At 49.4% G+C, this 18992-nt stretch overlaps 2 protein-coding genes across 4 annotated transcripts in view; one reads left to right on the forward strand and one right to left on the reverse strand.

The window, feature by feature from the left end:
• SLC26A8 (solute carrier family 26 member 8) overlaps positions 1 to 18992 on the reverse strand; it is a 3386895-nt gene that overhangs the window by 2093221 nt on the left and 1274682 nt on the right. The gene's annotated exons all lie outside the window — the stretch shown is intronic.
• Positions 1 to 18992, forward strand: part of LOC147712559 (uncharacterized) — a 293966-nt gene that overhangs the window by 65983 nt on the left and 208991 nt on the right. For 2 of the 3 annotated variants that reach the window (XM_086923261.1, XM_086923262.1), the window contains exon 2: positions 5575 to 5690. The exons of the other annotated variant lie outside the window; for it this stretch is intronic. The gene's annotated coding sequence lies outside the window, so the exon portion shown is untranslated. The remainder of the gene's footprint in view (positions 1 to 5574; positions 5691 to 18992) is intronic. 3 annotated transcript variants of the gene reach the window in all.

The raw sequence follows: 18992 nt of genomic DNA on the forward strand, positions 1-18992 counted from the left end.
AGTCCCACTGGGGCATCACGAAGGGAACAGGAGGAAACATGTGCGTGATGCCCTTCAGAAATCTACTCACAATAGGGGACTTGAATAAAGAAGGCTGATCTGGTAGCCTCAAGAAGGCTGAAAGAGCAGAAAGGTACCCTTTAAGAGTGCCCAGAGCAGAGCCCTGCTGGGCAAGGGAAAGAAGAAAGAGCAGCACTTCCGAAAGGGGTGCAGAGAGGGGATCCACAGCCTTTGCTGCGCACCATGCCACAAATCTGTTCCACCGGCAGGCGTATACCGACTTAGTGGAGGGACGCCTGGCTGCCAGAATGATGTCACAGACTTCGGGAGGCAAGTCAAATGGCCTCAACTGCCGCCGCTCAATCTCCAAGCTTGTAGGTGGAGACTGGACAGGTTCGGGTGCAGGACCGTCCCCTGCTGCTGCGACAGAAGGTCCTCCCGAAGAGGCAGACGAATCGGGGGATCGACTGACATGCTGAGTAGCTCGGGATACCAGTATCTTCGTGCCCAGTCCGGAGCCACAAGGACGACCTGGGCCCGGTCGCGCCTGATCTTCTTCAGCACTCTGGGCAGAAGTGGTATAGGCGGAAAAGCGTACAACAGACCGCAGCTCCACTCGCGACGAAAAGCGTCTCCGAGCGAGTGCCGCCTTGGAAACTCCAACGCGCAGAACTGCTGACATTGCGCGTTCTCTTCTGTGGCGAATAGATCTAACCAAGGCTCTCCCCACTGTCGAAAGAGACCTTGCGCCACGTCCGAGTTCAGACGCCATTCGTGATCCATCATGCACCGGCGGCTGAGTTCGTCCGCCCTGGCATTCAGAGAGCCTGCCAGGTGTTGAACCACCAGGGTCACGCCCTGATGTTCCAGCCACTGCCAGAGGCGCAGAGCCTCCTGGCAAAGGGTCCACGACCCCACACCGCCCTGTTTGTTGCAGTACCACATGGCGGTGGTGTTGTCGGTGAACACTTGCACCACGCTCCCCCTGACAGAGGGGAGGAATGCCTTCAGTGCAAGACGAATCGCCCGCAGCTCCAGAAGGTTGATGTGGAGCCGGGACTCCGCCGGAGACCAGAGGCCTCTGATCTCCGCCTCCCCCATGTGGCCTCCCCAGCCCTGGAGGGACGCGTCCGTCACAACTACGTGCTCCGGCTGGGGTAGGGAGAGGGGTCTGCCACTGACCCATTCGCGGTCCGTGAGCCACCACTGCAGTTGCTTCGCAGTGCCCTCCAAGATCAGGACATGATCGGACAGGTTGCCCTGATGCTGGGCCCACTGAAACTTCAGGTCCCACTGCAGAGCCCGCATCCGCCACCTGGCGTGACGCACCAGAAGGATGCAGGAGGCCATCAGTCCCAGAAGCCGCAGCGTCAACCTGACCGAGACCCGGGATAACGGTCTGAAGACAGGAATCAGAGCCTGAATATCCCGAACCCGCTGCTCGGGTGGGTAAACCCGAAACTGCGCCGAGTCGAGAACCGCTCCGATGAAAAGGAGCTTCTGAGAGGGACACAGGTGTGACTTCGGCACATTGATGGAGAACCCCAGCAAGTGCAGGAGGTCGGCCGTAGTCTGGAGGTGGCTGACGACTGTCTGGGGCGAGCCCGCCTTCAACAACCAGTCGTCGAGGTAGGGGAAGACTGATACCCCCTGCCTGCGCAGATGGGCTGCGACCACCGCCATCACCTTCGTGAACACCCGTGGGGCGCTGGTAAGGCTGAAGGGGAGCACGGTAAACTGAAAGTGCTCTAGGCCTACCGTGAACCGCAGGTAACGCCGGTGGGCCGGCAGGACGGGGATGTGGAAATAGGCGTCCTGCAAGTCCAACGCTACCATCCAGTCTCCTGGGTCCAGGGCAGCCAGGACCTGAGCCAAAGTGAGCATCTTGAACTTCTCCGTCCGTAGGAAGCCGTTGACGTTCCGCAGATCCAAGATAGGGCGTAGGCCCCCTTTGCCCTTCTTGGGCACCAGAAAGTAGTGGGAGTAACAACCACGTCCTACTTCTGGCCCAGGAACGCGCTCGATGGCCCTCTTGGCCAAGAGGGCCGAAACTTCCTCTTGCAGAAGTTGCAAGTGATCCCCCGACACACGGTGGTATTGAGGTGGCATGGATGGAGGGGAAGACTCGAAGGGGAGGGAGAAACCCCTTCGGACAATTTGCAGCACCCACCTGTCCGAAGTGACTGTATGCCAGTGGGAGAGGTGATGGCGAACCCTGCCTCCCACAGGCGTCACATGGGCCTGAAAACTCGGACTAGGAAGGTTTTGAGGCGGGGGCTGCTGAGGGAGGTGTGGACTGGCCTCGCCGCTGACCCCGACCACCGCCACGGCGGTTCCCACGTCCGCCACCGCGCTGCTGGACATTTTGCGGCGTGTGGCTGGCGGTCCGTGGTGGGGCGCCCCTTCCGTGGCCACGAAAGGAGCGAAAGGCACCCGATTGCTGGCGTGGGGCCGTAAGGCCCAAGGACTTGGCCGTGGCCCTGGAGTCCTTGAAACGTTCCAGCGCATGGTCTGCCTTGTCGCCGAAGAGGCGACGTCCATCAAACGGCATGTCCAGGAGTGTGGCCTGGACATCGGCCGAGAAGTTGGCGGACCTCAACCAGGCGTGGCGTCGAACCGCCACCGTCGTTGCCATCGCCCTGCCCAGTGAGTCCGTGGTATCCAGCCCACACCGGATAGAAAAACGTGCCGCATCTCGGCCGTCCGCAAGGGTTTGGCTGAGTTTAGCCCTGACCTCCTCAGGGCATTGTGGCAGCACCTCCGCAACCGTGTCCCACAGAGTGTGGGTGTAGCGGCCCAAGAGACAGTTGGTGTTCACTGACCGTAGCCCCAGGCTCACAGACGAGAAGACCTTCTTCCCGAACTGCTCATATCTCTTGGATTCCCTGTCGGGCGGGGCCGACGGGAATGCGGTTTGGGAGTTGGAGGCCTGGATGACCAGACTCTCGGGGGTGGGGTGGGTGGACAAAAAGCAAGGGTCGCCCGGTGCCGGGCGGTAGCGTCTGGCCACGTTCCTGTCCACAGGGGGGCCTGTGGCGGGCTTGGACCAAGTGCCCAGAAGAACGTCACACAAGGCCTCATTGAACGGCAGGAGGGGCTCCGCGGAGCCGGACTGCTGTTTGAGGACCTCAGTGAGGAGGTTAGTCCTCACGGCCGCGACGGGGAGCTGAAGGTTTAAGGCCTTAGCTGCCTTCGTCAACACTACGCTGTAAGCAGAACCCGCCTCCGAAGCCACAGTCGGGGGCGACGTAAATCCAGTGTCTGGCGAGGTGTCAATACCACTGGCCTCCCCAAGGTCATATGTCCAGTCCTGATGTGACTGGCAATCACGTGCCAGAGGGTCCTCGGACCCCTCCCATTGCTCCTCGTCACCTGGCTCCTGGAGACCAGGATTAACAGCCAGGGCCTCCTCGTGGAGATAGAAGTCTCCAAAGGCCGACGGAATCGGCGCCCAGCGGCGCCCCTCCGACTCCTGAGTAGGACCGTAGGAAACATTGGGGGCGGCAACCACATCGGCCGCCGGGGACGACACCTGAAGGGACAGCGCCGGCGAGGTCGTAAGGTCGACCGGCGAGGTCCCGGATCCGGAGCCGGATCCAGCGAGGTCGTGCGGCGCCGGGACCGAAGTCGCCAGCGGCGCCGGGGCCGAAGCACCCGACGTCGTCGGGGCCGAAGCGCCCGACCCGGAAGGACCTCCAGACGGAGCCGATCGGCCCGAAGGCGCCACGGGAACCGACTGAGGAGGGAGGGCCCTCATGGCCATGAGGTACCTCTCGACCTCCTCCTGCGACGCGCCGTGCCCAGGGACCCGAAGGTGTGGGGCAGGCGGCGACGCTTGCGACTCCCGCGGAGCCGCGTGGGCGGTGTCACCCGAGTCCCCGGCCGCATCGTGCGAGCGTCGGGGCGGGTCGGAGGATCGATGGCGTCGCTCCGACCTCTCATGCCTCTTACCTGAGGACTTGGAACCAGACGATCGGTGTCCACTCCCGGAACGTCGATGACTCCGACCTCGCGACCTGTCCCTCGACCTCCCGTGGGACCGGGACCGGGACCTGGAGCGACGCGGGCCGACTGCCTCAGGTCGAGACGCTTGCGGGACCGCTCCCGCCTAGCCTTCGACGTCAGGGCCCGGCAGTCGGAGCAGGTTCGATCGTCGTGGTCGAGGCCTAAGCACTTCAGGCACCGGCGATGGGGGTCCGTGACCGACATGAGTCGGCCGCACTTCGAGCAAGGCTTGAACCCGGGCATCCCTGGCACCGATAGTCGAGAATCGACTAAATAGAGGATCAAAAAAGATCAAAAGTTTTCAGTCAAAAAGTGACTGGGGGTAGAGCTTCTTCCGGATCTGCGCTAGCTGGCGCGGAAAAAAGAAGAACTGACGTCAGCGCGCATGGGCGCCGTCTAAATACTCCGACGACGTCATCCCGGCGCTCACGACGCCGACGACGGACGCGGAGCCGCAGACGACGCCTACCAGCGCGCAGGGGTATTGCTACGCAAAAATTTCCGGATCCAGTCTGACGCCTGGGGATATTCTAAGGTAAGGAATCTATCACTAACGTGTCTCTTTCAGATATGGTTCTACATACCCTTAGCACACATATCCTAAGACATGTGCAGAATGCTCCCTTATTAAAACCCACCCCTGTCCCGTGCTCCCCGCACGCATCAAGTCAGTGTGATTGGGTGTGTACATATACTTCCGTGATACATGTTTTATCACCTTATTAGGTTTCTGCCAACCTTGCTTTTACTTGTGCCTTTTTCGTTTGTATACAATTGTGATGCCTTGTGTGATTATTGGAGTTGGAGAGCGCAGTATACTTGAATTATGACCTTCGCGTATGGCTCTGTGAGAGACAATGCCCCTGCGAAGGTCTCATGGTTCTTTCCCCGCATCCCTGCACGCTACCTTTCGGTGCATGTCCAAACTGGGACTGCAAGCAACGTCCCCGCGCACGTTCAGAGAGAGTGACTGGGAGCGTCTGGGTGCGGTCCTGTATTTAAACCGCACCCAGCCTTCTGGAAGGCGCTTTGCCTTCTGATTTCCCTCGGAGAAGGTCGCGTCTGATGGAGGAACTCACCTGAAGGAGAATTCGATCCTGACAGGACTCCACGGCGGTGCTTCTTATTTCCTGGAGCTAGAAACCTCAAGAACTAATTGGAAAGCTAAGTACTTTACTTGATTTAAGGCGCCCTTCGCAAGAAAGGTCAACAGAATTTTTGGAACTTTTATTTTGCGAAAGCCTTCGCAAAGAAAGAGACTTGGGACATTTTATGCATATTAATGTTTTGAAGAACAATTGCCAGTTCATTTATGTGTTGAATTGTGAAGAGATTTACAATGAGGTTTTAGATTTTATTTGAAAAAAGGTGATAGAAGAAAGATATTTAGGATTTGGTGTGTCTTTTGGTTTATGCTTATCTTTTATAGCGCTAATTGAAAAGACTAGAACCCCAAGATCAAGAAGCAAAGGTTAATGCCAAGTAAGTCTTAGGAATAGATAGGAAGAATGCAAAGGGTCTCTTAAAGATTGTAAATTAATCCTTCCTTTCTTTTGCGTCAACTTCCAGACGAACAAGCTGACATTCCACCAGTTGACCATCTATCCTAGAGGACATCTGACGACTTCATCACCACTACCCAACAAAGACATGCTGGGCGAAGGCCTACAACTTGCTGATCGCAGGTAGGGGAACTTCAGAAGTGCGCCACTCAGATTTAGGTGCTCTGATTAGTTAGAGTTATAGTAAAGGGGCAAGGAATAGTTAGGAGTGTGACTCTTAAACTGGAATACTAAAGTCTTTGGTGCTTGTTGCTTCGCAGGTCGACAGCAAGAACTTAAGTCTTCTCTTCAACGTCCAGTACCGGCCCTCCTCCCTAATTTCTAGTTCAAACCTTGCTGTGCATATTCAAATCAGTGAGTTTTAGTTAGTGATTAGGGAAGTTGGTCCCTTGCGTCCCTGCGAAATCATCCACGTCTTCCAAGAGGACATCGGACAAGACAAGGTAAGGGACGACGTGGTTAGCTTTGACAGAAGGCAAAGCCCACGTAGATAATTTCGCCCGGATGCAATGGATCAAGTTAACATGCAGGATCTGGCCGCAGTTTTAGAAGCAATTAGGCAGGATAACGCAGCTTTACATAGGGATTTATCCTCTCTTCAGGACTCAATTCAGCAGAAATCAACCACTTTTCAGAGTTCATCGTCCAGTGCTGATACCAAGACTCAGATCCAAGTGGTAACTCCGTTCCCCACCCCCTTAGCCCCACCTGAAAGATTTTATGGGGATTGTAATAAGTTCTCAGTGTTTTTACAACAATGTCACTTACATTTTATAGCTAAGACTACAGCCTTTCCAGACGATTCCTCCAGAGTAGCATTTATGTTATCCTATATGGGTGGAGATGCAGCTCTTTGGTCAGTTCCTTTAGTGGAAAATGACGATCGAATTTTGTATAATTTTAAGGATTTCGAGAGGGCTTTAAAGAAGATGTTTGCAAAACATCTTTTTGTTCAGTCTGCAGACAATGAGCTTTTAGGTTTAAAGCAAGGATCTTCGGATCTGTTACATCATATATCTACCTTTAACCGTCTGGTTTTGGAGGCTGATTGGCCATACGACAAAAGAGTTTCTATCTTCTACAGAGGATTAAGGGAGGAATTAAAGGACATGATAACTCAGATTCTCGAGCCTCCAGAAGACATAAGTGATTTCATTGATTTAGTGGTTAAACTTAATCATCGCGTTTCAGAGAGAAAAGGAGAAAGAGGGAAGACAGAGCATAAGGTAGTTTTCTTTAAGGAAAAGTCAACCTCAAATCGAGAATCAAGTCCAAAGTCTGACTCTGTTGAACCCATGCAAATTGGTTCGATCCGTGGTCCTTTATCTAAGGAGGAGAAGGAAAAAAGGCGACGTTTAAACCAGTGTTTATATTGCGGAAAGACAGGACACTTCGTAAAAGAATGCCCCACACGACCTAACAAGTTTAAAACCAAAACTTCCGATTTGGCCATCACACAGGAAAAGTCGGAAAACTAGAACACTCGGTAAAGGGAGAGGTCAGTTTATCGGGTGGTCTTTCTAGTTTGGTCTCAACTCTTCCTCCCGTAGGTTTTAGACACTTTTCTATCCTAGTAGAACTCTGAGATCTGCTTCCTGAATCCGACACAAGAAAACTAGAAGCCATTATAGATTCCAGGGCTACAGGAAATTTTATTGATTTCCAATTCTTCTCACAGTTAGGTTTTAAGTCTGTGTATAAGGATCACCCAGAAACTGTTAGAGCAGTTGATGGTAAAGAGTTGACTTCAGGGCTTGTAAACAGACAGACCGAACCTTTAGAGATGGATTGTTCTCCTATACATCGAGAAAGAATACAATTTGACATAATAGATGCCCCTCAATTTAAGATGATTTTGGGAATACCTTGGTTAATAAAACATAACCCGATCATAGATTGGGTAACCAGGTTAATTACCTTTAAGTCATCCTTTTGTGCTGAACAGTGCTTCCTCATCGGTAGATCTAAGGACGTAGTTCAAGGTTTTGATTTCGGAATTGAATCACCCAATGTCCTGCTTTTGGATGGGGTCCCATCGGTATATAACGACTTATCTGATGTGTTTGACAAGAAAAAAGCCAATACTCTACCTCCACATAGAGATTTTGACTGTAGAATAGATCTCATGCCTGGAGCAACCTTGCCCTGCAGTCGCATTTATGCTCTTACAGAAGCAGAAAACACTCATCTGAGAGCATACCTTGACGAGTACCTTGCAAACGGCTTCATTAGGCACTCCAAATCTCCTGTATCTTCAGCTCTTTTTTTTATTCCAAAGAAGGGAGGGGAATTGCGCACGTGCATAGATTATAGGGCTTTAAACAACTTCACAATTAAGAACAGGTACCCCTTGCCTTTGATTCCAACACTTTTGGACCAAATAAAGAAGGCTAAGATTTATACTAAACTGGACTTGCGAGGAGCTTACCATTTAGTTAGGGTAAGAAAAGGAGACGCATGGAAGAGGGCCTTCCGCACTAAGTTTGGTCTCTTTGAATATCAAGTTATGCCTTTTGGTCTGTGTAACGCTCCTGCCGCCTTCCAGTTTTTTATAAACGAAGTGTTGCATGAATTCATTGACATCTGTTGCGTAGTCTATATAGATGATATTCTCATCTACTCTGATACCGAAGAAGAACATGTACAGCAGGTCCGCGCCATTCTTCAAAAACTACTCTCCAATTCTCTTTATGTGAAGTTGGAAAAAAGTCTGTTTCATGCCTCCAAGGTGGACTTTCTGGGTTACATAATTAGTCCCGAAGGTATAGAAATGGACCCTAAAAAAGTAGAAGCAGTAACAACTTGGCCCAGTCCAACTTCCGTGAAACAAATTCAAAGTTTCCTAGGCTTTGCAAACTTTTACCGTAGATTCATTCAGAACTTTTCTCAAATAATTACACCCATAACCAGGTTGCTGAGAAAAGGAGTAAAATTCTTATGGACCTCAGATGCTGAAGAAGCCTTTCAAAAGCTAAAGAAGAGGTTTACCATGGCCCCAATCTTATGTCATCCAGACCCCAATCAACCGTTTATTGTAGAAGCAGATGCATCTCAATATGCATTGGGAGGAATTCTCTCACAACGAAATTCTGATACTGGCCAAATGCACCCTATAGCTTACTTTTCTAGGAAGTTGTCAGAAGCAGAACAGAATTATGCAATCGCCGATAAGGAATTAATGGCAATAAAGGCGGGTTTTTGAAGAATGGCGCCACTACCTGTTAGGGGCTCGTCATCCAGTAACTATTTATACAGATCACCGAAATCTTCAAGCTCTAAGATCTGTAAAAGCTCTGACTGCTAGACAGTTACGTTGGTCTATGTTCTTCAATGACTACACTTTTGTAATAACCTATCGTCCCGGGAAAGAGAACTTGAAAGCGGATGCTTTGTCTAGAATTGGTGAGAAAGGCCCAGAACAACCCGAAATTGTCCATCCCGTAATCCCGACTTCTTGTTTTCAGGGAAGTTTATCCATGAGTAACATTATTAATGACATCAAGGAGGCCTTGAAGGATAAGGATGTTGAGATCTGGAAAAAGGATCATCCTTACCTACATGAGAAAGATGATTTGATGATGGTACATGATTTGGTTTTCGTTCCTAATGAAAAGATTCAAAAATCCATAATCCAGCTTCACCACGATACTATGTTATCTGCTCATCCTAGCATTTTGAAAACTATGGAACTTATTAGACGAACCTTTTGGTGGCCTTTGATGTTCAAAGACATTCAGTTATTTGTGGAAACTTGCAGTGTTTGCATTCAACATAAAACTTCTCATCAAGCTCCTAGTGGATTGTTAATGCCTCTGCCCATCCCACCGCAACCCTGGCATACAATATCGCTAGATTTTATAGTTGAACTACCTGAAACCAAGAAGGGATTTTATACAATTCTAACAGTCGTGGATCAGTTCACGAGAATGGCCCATTTCATTCCTTTAAAGAAACTTCCCACTGCTTTAGAACTTGCTCATTTGATTATGTCACACGTGATAAGATTACACGGTATTCCTTCAGTGGTCATTTCAGACAGAGGTTCACAGTTTATTTCAAAGGTTTGGCAAAAGCTGGGTTCATTGTTACAGATGGATGTTCGTTTGTCTTCCAGTTACCATCCCCAAACAGATGGTTTAACGGAACGAACTAATCAAACTATCGAACAGTATCTTCGATGTATGTTGCCCAATGTTCCTGAAGAATGGTCAGATCATTTAAGCCCCTTAGAGTTCGCTTATAATAACTCTGAACATTCGTCTATCAAAATGTCTCCGTTCTTTTGTAATTTTGGATTCCATCCCAAATGTATTCCTGAAAGTCCTACTAACTATGATTCTGTACCCGCAATTTCTGACTATGTATCCAAAGTATTTACCATCCAAGAAGAAGCTAAATTCAACTTGGCAAAGGCAAAAGAATCTCAGAAAGAGACCAAGGACAGACATCGATCTGAACAACCTCAATATAAAGTAGGTGATAAAGTATGGTTGAGTACGAAGAATTTGAAACTCAGGGGAAACCGGAAATTCAATCCACGGTTTATTGGTCCCTTTCCTATAGAGAAGGTAATTAACCCGGTTTGTGTAAGACTGAGTCTCCCTCACAAGTACTTGATACACCCGGTTTTCCATGTCTCTCTGGTTAAGCCATTCCATCCCCAGACCCGTATCTCTAAATCTCCGCCTCCCATCATGATTGACGACCACCCTGAATTTGAGGTTAAAACAATTTTAGATTCCAAAAGAGTTCGTGGAAAACTGTTTTACCTCATCGATTGGAAAGGTTACGGACCAGAGGAAAGGTCATGGGAACCTTTAGACCATCTAAAAAACTCTCCTAGATTGGTCCGACTCTTCCATTTAAGACACCCTGAGAAACCAAAACCCATTTCTACTGTTCTTGGGGGGATCTTGAGGAGGGAGTACTGTCATGGTTCTACATACCCTTAGCACACATATCCTAAGACATGTGCAGAATGCTCCCTTATTAAAACCCACCCCTGTCCCGTGCTCCCCGCACGCATCAAGTCAGTGTGATTGGGTGTGTACATATACTTCCGTGATACATGTTTTATCACCTTATTAGGTTTCTGCCAACCTTGCTTTTACTTGTGCCTTTTTCGTTTGTATACAATTGTGATGCCTTGTGTGATTATTGGAGTTGGAGAGCTCAGTATACTTGAATTATGACCTTCGCGTATGGCTCTGTGAGAGACAATGCCCCTGCGAAGGTCTCATGGTTCTTTCCCCGCATCCCTGCACGCTACCTTTCGGTGCGCGTCCAAACTGGGACTGCAAGTAACGTCCCCGCGCACGTTCAGAGAGCGTGACTGGGAGCGGCTGGGTGCGGTCCTGTATTTAAACCGCACCCAGCCTTCTGGAAGGCGCTTTGCCTTCTGATTTCCCTCGGAGAAGGTCGCGTCTGATGGAGGAACTCACCTGAAGGAGAATTCGATCCTGACAGGACTCCACGGCGGTGCTTCTTATTTCCTGGAGCTAGAAACCTCAAGAACTAATTGGAAAGCTAAGTACTTTACTTGATTTAAGGCGCCCTTCGCAAGAAAGGTCAACAGAATTTTTGGAACTTTTATTTTGCGAAAGCCTTCGCAAAGAAAGAGACTTGGGACATTTTATGCATATTAATGTTTTGAAGAACAATTGCCAGTTCATTTATGTGTTGAATTGTGAAGAGATTTACAATGAGGTTTTAGATTTTATTTGAAAAAAGGTGATAGAAGAAAGATATTTAGGATTTGGTGTGTCTTTTGGTTTATGCTTATCTTTTATAGCACTAATTGAAAAGACTAGAACCCCGAGATCAAGAAGCAAAGGTTAATGCCAAGTAAGTCTTAGGAATAGATAGGAAGAATGCAAAGGGTCTCTTAAAGATTGTAAATTAATCCTTCCTTTCTTTTGCGTCAACTTCCAGACGAACAAGCTGACATTCCACCAGTTGACCATCTATCCTAGAGGACATCTGGCGACTTCATCACCACTACCCAACAAAGACATACTGGGCGAAGGCCTACAACTTGCTGATCGCAGGTAGAGGAACTTCAGAAGTGCGCCACTCAGATTTAGGTGCTCTGATTAGTTAGAGTTATAGTAAAGGGGCAAGGAATAGTTAGGAGTGTGACTCTTAAACTGGAATACTAAAGTCTTTGGTGCTTGTTGCTTCGCAGGTCGACAGCAAGAACTAAAGTCTTCTCTTCAACGTCCAGTACCGGCCCTCCTCCCTAATTTCTAGTTCAAACCTTGCTGTGCATATTCAAATCAGTGAGTTTTAGTTAGTGATTAGGGAAGTTGGTCCCTTGCGTCCCTGAGAAATCATCCACGTCTTCCAAGAGGACATCGGTCAAGACAAGGTAAGGGACGACGTGGTTAGCTTTGACACAGATAACTGTGTTCAAAATACTGTCTTGGCAGGCCGGACTGGGCCCCTCGCGGCTGAGCAGAAAGTATGCGAGAGGTCAGGGATACATAGCTAAGCTGCAGCTTTCAGAGTGTCTGGAGGCATGGAGCCTGAATTCGGGTCCTAAGCTCAGGCTGAGCCACAAAACGGGTTCATCTCGACTTTTAACCCCTTCCACGCTCATGACGAGCTGGGCTCGTCATGGCGTAGCCTCCTCGCACGCTGATGACGAGCCCAGCTCGTCATGTAAAGTGCGATTCCCAATAGCTCAGCATGCGAGCAAAATAACGCTAGCGCGCAAGAGGTTAAACATGCACAATGCAAATACATTGGCAACATGGGCAACATAGGCCTCAGTGCAGAATTAACGTTTCTTTCATGGAAGGCTTGGTGATTGACATTCTAATGTGAGACGGAAATGCAGAGGCATTATTATTACAGGCTTGAGAGGTAAAGTGCATGGGTGACATGAACATACACTAAACGTGGGGTACATGCAGGGGACACATTGGCCATGTAAAATTTCTATTTCCTCAAACCTCAGTGAATTAGGGTGACCCAAAACTCACCTCAGTATCCAAAATCCCCTTACCGAGCTAGCTACAGTGTCTCATTGGTCATACCAAACTCCCAATGACTTAGACAAACCAGAACATGAACTTAGGTTACCTCAGGTATCGTGGAACACATGAACACTCTTTCGCTCTATAATCATTTCAAACCAGAACGTGGAGTAAAAGAGGACACGTGCAATTTTGAAATATTTATTATTCAATGCAAAGTTCTCAAACGCAGTATCTTATATAATACAAGAAGACATATTATAAAAACCAGAGTTATCAGCCTAGTCACTAATCCATAATAAGCAAACGGTGATAGCATATTATAATGCAAAAATCAATAGAAATTTGTATCACCTATTTTTCGCGCTCCCTATTTAGCATACTATATTATATCTAAGAAGGTCTCATTTGGGTTTTAGCAGGGCGGGCCCATACCTCTAAATGTCAGGAGCAGAGGATCACATCATCAGCTACCAGCTCTCTGCATGCGAAGCACCAACAAGTGTGTTTTTGCATTCTCAGTAACTCTATCTTAAACCCGCTTAGAGCCCAATGTTGGCAGCAACTGTATTTGTGTTATGTCTAGTGGTGCGAGGATCAGAGCTCCTAGCAACCTTGTGTTAGGTTATTCTTAGAGGGTTCAGCACTCACTGTTCAGACAGTGTACCATGCACGACTGATATCAGAGCAATAACATATTATTCTCAAATAAATCACATCTTTCGTCTAGGTTGAAAGCTACAATAACGTGTTGTGTGCAAACTGAAGCCAAAGGAAAATATGTTGTTTAAACACTTAATAAGCTCATGCTAACTTAACACAGTATATAGAAAAGTAGCATCTATATGACAATATATATATAATTTCTTTTCTTCACGCTCGCTGCTCAAATCAAGGTTTCTGCCCTTTCAGCACAGCGGCCGGGCTTGGCTCCGCCAAAATCACCACAGCTACCGACCGGCCGGGCTTGGTTCCGCCGGCCGGACCACAACCCCCAGCATCCTCAGGGGCCAGCGACGACGACGCCTGTAACCAGCGCGCCAGGAGGCGCATAAAGCACCGGCAGGGGCCGAGTCCCCTGTCTTTCTTTTCTTCATGCTCGCTGCTCAAATCAAGGTTTCTGCCCTTTCAGCACAACGGCCGGGCTTGGCTCCGCCAAAATCACCGCAGCTACCGACCGGCCGGGCTTGGCTCCGCCGGCCGGACCACAACCCCAGCATCCTCAGGGGCCAGCGACGGCGACGCCTGTAACCAGTGCGCCAGGAGGCGCATAAAGCACCGGCAGGTCCCTCGTCCCGCGAGGACGCGCGCGGAACGCGCCGGACGAAGCCCGGACTAAGGGCAGACAGTCTAAGACAGTCCGAGACAGGTAGAGACTGGGCTGGACCAGTTACTCTGCCCGAACTCTTGAGGTGAGACATTGCTATTGCCGGAGGTAAATCAGGTCATATCTATACTATTCCTGACCAATTGTGGACGAGTTATACTGAGGGTTTGTGATTTTTCTTGTTGACGTATCCTCAAAAGGCTTAGGGAGGGTTTTGTTCACTGGTCTATGGTGTGCCATGTCTTCCAAAAAGCTATCCCCTGTTAAAAATACTATGGACAACTATCTAGTTCAGGTAGTTGCCAAAATCAACAGTGAAAGGAGATCCTCACTTGGGCTGGGTGCATCATCTACATCAATTACACCGACTTTGCCGGTATCAGACCAGCCCCAATTTTCTGAGTTAGACAACACCAGTAGCAGTGTAGTTGTTATACCTGATCATGCTGTCAACGTCACAATGATTCAGTTAGATTGTGAGGCGTCAGACAGTGATAATGAGGAGGAGGTTGAACAACATTTATCTGAGGAAAAAGCACCCACTCCAGTGCCTGCGCCACGCACCACTAGAGGTGCCAGAAAGGGCCAGCCCAATCGTGGAGGGCTAAGATCAAGCCGGAAAAAGCCTGCTCCCCCCCCCCCCAGTAAGATCTTGGCGGAGGTCGATGGTCTAACTGATGATGTTTGTATGACTCTAACTAATGATCAACTTAAGAATCTGCTGGACATGATAGACACCAAGATTCAGGGAATTGTAAAACCGTTGGTAGGCAGAATAGAGAAGCTCACTAAAGAGGTTAATCGCTTAGGGGTTTTATTAAATAACACCTTAGCTGAAGTAGGTAAACTGCCTGATGAGGTCGCTAACAGGGTTGAGATAAAGAAGGGCCCCTCCAAGCAGGTGGGAGGTGGGGTCTCTCCTCCATCTGATCACCCGGTGGCTCCCCTGGTATCCTCATTGGATGGTGTGCAAGAGAAAGTTGTCCCTCCAGTTGTATCTTCCGTCCCGGAACCTGTGAATGGCTCGGTAGAGCTGATAGTCGAGGCTTCTCCTTTAGTCTTGGTCCTTGCTAATGTCCCCATACTGGCTCCAGGGCAGGTTGAAACTACATCTTCCTTGTTGTCTAAAGCCTTACATTGGCTGACAAATAACATGGTGATAACTCCCTGGGGTAAGCAACAGCTGGCAGAAGAACTAGTCAAGGCCAGGAGGGTGGAGTGGATAGGAAACAGTGTAAAAAGATTCCGGGGTGACTGTGTTGTTTTACATTTCTCAGATCCAGAGGTTCTATCCAACATACTGCCCAATCTCCTACCCCCACAGCGAAGATCCACCGAGATCATCCCACTCACTTTAGATTTCTTTTACCATCGTAGTGGGAGGGTTTCTAATCGCTGTATGCTAAGAACGAAGTGGAATGTTGTTTCAACGAAGGGGAGGAGGGTAGAGCAGCCCACAGAGTAAGCACTAAATTTGGAAAATAGGTTCTCAGCTCTTTCTAATCTAAATGATTGTGATTGACTTCATGAGGGCATAAGTGTAGTACCTCCAGTTACCACTGATCAGAGCTTACTTAGCTTGCCTACCCGGAATGTCAATTGCCACAGTAATGGGATGATGAACAACCCAGCAGTGATAGTAGCAGGCGAGACTATTATCCAGAATTTTACATCTGAAGTGCAAGCTGGTTGCTTGACTGGGGTAGCTAACCTAATCTCCTGGAATTTGGCTGGGCTGCCCTCTAAACTAGATTGTGGGGACTGGCTTGGGTTTGTTACCCTATTCGATGTATGCATATTTCAGGAGACTTGGGCATGTGAACCTGTCTTTGTGTTAGGATACCTGAACTTCTCTGTGCCAGCGGTAAAGGTCCCAAAAGGTAGATCAATGGGGGGGGCTCACCATTTGGATTCGACAGACCTTAAAATTCAAAATCAAAAGTATAGCGACTAGTCACAACGATATTCAGTTGATCAGGATAACTACTGATAACCTAGGGTAAGTTGATATCTATAACATATATGTTAGGAGTGCTAAGGGTGGTAGATCCGAAGTATTAACAGCCCTGGACAACTTCCTTGACGCACACTCACACGAGAGCAATATTATTATAGCAGGCGACCTTAATCGGATGTTTGAGCCTTTGGTTTCGGGAGAGGCCTCCATCGGAGCGGAAGAGGACTCTCACTGGGGTATCCCTGAGTTACAATTGAAGCCAGTTACTCGCTGGACTGAGGACATAATAGCCCTCAATGCAATGTGTCTCAAAAAAGGTTTGAGAGCTCTGAACGGAAGAACGTTACGGGATAAAAACGGCTCCATGACTTTCGATAATGGGAGACACAAAAGTAGAATTGACTATGTAATCTGTAGCTTAACGCTGTGGCCAACTCTCTGTGACATGGAGGTTGTTGAGAGACCAGGAAGCGACCACAACCCCCTAAGTGTGACACATAAATGGTGGGCCGCGGAGACAAACTCTATCTGTACAAACGCTCTTGCACCACCTCTGATTATCCCAGAGAATAATATGCGCAGGCTCAGATGGGATACTGTAGTCAATAACCAGCAGGCCATTGACACTATTAATTATGAAACTGACCAAGCCATTTCAGCTATGGAATTGATTAGTGACACTTCTTCCGGCTTGGGGGATGTGGTCATTATACATGACACCCTCTTCGCCAAGATCAAGGCGCACTTTCTAAAACCAGTTAAGCAAAATGGGGCAATGGTCCGTAAAGGTGCACGATGGTATAATACTGAATGCAGGAGGGCACGCTTTGCCCTCGGTCATGCTATCAAGAGGAGAGAGCCTGAGTCCATCTGTCTTGCCAGAAAGGCTTATAAGGCATGCAAAGCAAAAGCCAAGAGAGAATGGGACGAGCAACATTGGTGCAAACTAAAAAAGGCTAGTGATAGGAAAGATTCCCGAGTATTCTGGAATATTGTTAAATGGGGCAGTGAGAGAGTTGAAGAATCTCCAAATAATAACGTTCCTCAAGAGGCCTGGGTAGAATTCTTTAGCTCACAATACACTTTTAATACTCAGGCTACAGAGGAGGATAGTTTTATTATGACCTTTTCTAAAGGTAATCTTTTTACCCACAAAGAGATTATATCTGCTATTACTGCAGTAAATAGAGGGCGTGCTCCCGGCTTAGACGGGGTCCCCGCTGATATTTTTCTAAAAGATAAAGATCGTTGGTGTAAATATATCCATTTGCTTATTAACTTTATTGCCAGGGGAGCTGAGGTCCCTGCTTCATGGAGAGGAGCAGTGATCATCCCTGTGTTCAAAAAGGGTGACCGTGCCCAGCCTTGCAATTATAGGCCTATTAGCCTCATCGACACTGTGCAAAAAATAGTCGGTCGTGTGGTTGTAAATAGGCTCCTTGAATGGGCAGAGGACAACAACATCCTATCACCCTTCCAGGCGGGATTTTCGAAGGGCAACAAGCACTGGGAAAGCCTAGGCAGAGGCTCGAAACGTGATTCCCAGTTCCAAAGTCAGCCGCTCTTCATATTATGCACATCCTGTCAGAATAAGGATCAGCATTTTTTGGGCCATTTATCCAAGTTTTCCGAGGCACACTCCCAGCGCACCCACCCTTAACCCTTTTCTCCCTTTTGTTACTTATTGAGACAAAACACACTGCCACGGGTCTGCGTTATTTTCATTGCAGCCGTGCATTGTTTTCAAATGTGAGCAAGAATTCAACGGCGTTTTCCATGAGTTACAGCTTTAGTTGGAGGGAAGGAGAGCTTGAGATCGGGGTCTGAGGACGGCAACTAATTTTTAGGTCTCGGCCTAGCGTACACTGCGCAGCAGTGTCGCCCAGCCGAGATTTTATATTTCTTAGTACGGGGGCTTGAACCCGCCCCTCTTCTCCACTGGCTGGCTTCCTAAACGGAGGCCAGCCATTGGAAGAGAGGGTCGTCACTCTGTTCAAGCCCCGTCTTTTTCGGATTCGGGGGCGTGTTTTTTGCAGTTTTTAACTCTGTGACATCATCTGTCACTCAACAGCAAAAACCACGCCCCCGAATGCGAAAATGGCGGCGCTTTTCTGACGCCATTTCTGCCCGACCGCTGCCGGGCGAAGTCAAAAAGCTGCAGAGTCCTCAGGTGAGTCCTCGCTTTTCTTGCCTCTCTTCCCTGATTGTGCCTGCGTGCTTGCCTCTCTCCCCTCGCTGTGCGTCTGCCCCATCGTTGTGCGTCTGCCCCCTCGCTGTGCTTGCTCCCCCTTCCCCCTTGTTCGTTGTGCTTGCTCTCCTGCCCCCTCATTTGTTGTGCTTGCTCTCCTGACCCTGCCCCCTCGTTCTTTGTGCTTGCTCTCCTGCCCCCTCGTTAGTTGTGCTTGCTCTCCTGCCCCTGCCCCCTCGTTGCTTGTGCTTGCTGTCCTGCCCCCTCGTTGCTTGTACTTGCTCTCCTGCCACCCCGTGCTTGCTGTCCTGCCCCCTCGTTGCTTGTGCTTGCTGTCCTGTAGCCTCGTTGCTTGTGCTTGCTGTCCTGCCCTCTCGTTGCTTGTGCTTGCTCTCCTGCCACCCAGTGCTTGCTGTGTTGCCCCCTCGTTACTTGTGCTTGCTGTCCTGCCCCCCCTCGTTGGTTGTGCTTGCTCTCCTGCCCCCCTTGTTAGTTGTGCTTGCTCTCCTGACACCCCCTCGTTCGTTGTGCTTGCTCTCCTGCCCCCCCTCGTTGCTTGCGCTTGCTCTCCTGCCACCTCGTGCTTGCTGTCCTGCCCCCTTGTTGCTTGGGCTTGCTGTCCTCCACCCTCGTTGCTTGTGCTTGCTGTCCTGCCCCCTCGTTGCTTGTGCTTGCTGTCCTGCCCCCTCGTTGCTTGTGCTTGCTCTCCTGCCACCTCGTGCTCGCTGTCCTGCCTCCTCATTGCTTGTGCTGGCTGTCATGCCACCTCATGCTTGCTGTCCTGCCCCCACGTTGCTTGTGCTTGCTCTCCTGCCACCTCGTGCTTGCTGTCCTGCCCCCTCGTTGCTTGTGCTTGTTGTTCTGCCCCCTTGTTGCTTGTGCTTGCTGTCCTGCCACCTTGTGCATGCTGTCCTGCCCCCTCAGTGCTTGTGCTTGCTGTCCTGCCCCCTCGTTGCTTGTGCTTGCTGTCCTGCCA

Source organism: Lissotriton vulgaris, chromosome 5, assembly GCF_964263255.1.
Source record: "Lissotriton vulgaris chromosome 5, aLisVul1.2, whole genome shotgun sequence".
In the NCBI taxonomy this organism is placed as follows: Eukaryota; Metazoa; Chordata; class Amphibia; order Caudata; family Salamandridae; genus Lissotriton; species Lissotriton vulgaris.